We start from the raw sequence: 1,672 nt of genomic DNA, 5'->3' as shown, positions 1-1,672 counted from the left end.
CACAGATTTGTTTCATAGCATGTGGATATTTTTTTTTATTATTGCTCCACCAAAACTTGATGATGCTAATTTTTAAAGTTTACCCAAAATGTAGAATTTAAAACCGCATCAATTAACTTTTTAAAATTAACTGGTTTATCTCACCTCTTGAATATATTTACCTGTGAGTTTTTGTGTCCTCATGAACTGGCCATTTTGAATATACTGGGTCACTGATCTTCAAAATGTTGACCCATTTCATTACACGATATCAAAATACCTTATCAGAGAGTGGAGCCTGAAGGCGCACACCTTGGTTCGTCCCATCAGCTTGGGCAGCTGAGGCAGAAGGGGCCCTGTTTGACACCAGCCTCAGCAAGTTAGTAAGATTCTCAGCAAGTTAGCAAGACCCTGTATCAACATTTAAAAAAAAAAAAAAAAGAAAGCAAAGAAAAGAAAAAGAAAAGGAGAGAGGATGTACCTTAATGGTAAAGTACCCTTAGCTTCAATCCCAAGTACCGAAGGGGAAAACAAACCTTACTAAAGAAGTCCTTGAAGTCCTTTAAGCATTGGGAAGCATAGAGCTCAAAGAGATGTGCAAGCATTTTCAGAAACTAATTTTCACTTAAAAACCAGAATGTTTTCATTGGCAACAAACAATACCTACTTTTCTTTTAGAAAGACAAGCTCGTTTCATTGATTTTTGAAAAAAAAAAATCTCCACTCTGAAAATACCCAAGTATTAATAACTCGCTTATCATTTTTTTTCTTCAAGGAAAATGCTGTTCTATGAACAAAGCAGCCACTCAACTTGCAACCCCATTGTTGCAGGGCTTTGTTGTGAGCCACCAGGTGCTTTGGGATGCCACAGAAGTGCCCCAGGCAGGCTTCCTATTTCTTCATAGGGAGTATTCCAACTGTGCGTGCGTAGGAGTGGAGATTTATTCAAATTAACAGTTCTTCGGTTTCAAGTGCCAATTCAGGGGAAACCCGTTTTTCCTTGTGGAGAACATAGAGACGTGGGTCAGATTGGTTCTTCCAGCTCATGTTCTAAGGTCCCAGAGTTTATCCACCATTGCTTTTGCATCATCTGAGCAAATGTCAATGAAATGAAATAGAGGAAAAGTATTATTATGAAAATAATTTTGACTTTGCAATTGGCATGGAAGCAGTGCCTTGGCCTAGGGATTTGAGAACCGCTGCTCACATAATCAAAGACTACATGGACAGTGAAGTTACTTGTTAAGAATAAATGGGTGATATCATTCGTCCCTTGGCTTTTTGAGATTGGCTTATCTCACTTAGCATGATATTTGCTAATAAGTGGAGGATGACACATAAAGGGGGGGAGGGAAGGGTTAATGTTAGGGTTAGAGTTAGGGTTAGGGAGGGGGGCAAGTATGGAGGAAGGAAGTACTGTATAGAGGGTAAAGAGGGGTGGGAGGTGTGGGGGGAAGGGAAAAAATAACAGAATGAATCGAACAACATTACTGTATGTGGATTTATGATTACACAAATGGTATGCCTTTGTGCCATGTACAAACAGAGAGGTAACATGTATCCAATTTGTTTACAATAAAATAAAAAATAAAAAAAATAAAAAAAAAGAATAAATGGGTGGAATTGGAGAATATCATGCTAAGTGAAATAAGCCAGTTCCAAAACACCAGAGGCTGAATGAATGTTTTCCCTG

Source organism: Sciurus vulgaris, assembly GCF_902686455.1.
Source record: "Sciurus vulgaris genome assembly, chromosome: 6".
Classification (NCBI taxonomy): Eukaryota; Metazoa; Chordata; class Mammalia; order Rodentia; family Sciuridae; genus Sciurus; species Sciurus vulgaris.
This window is presented reverse-complemented; position numbering follows the sequence as displayed.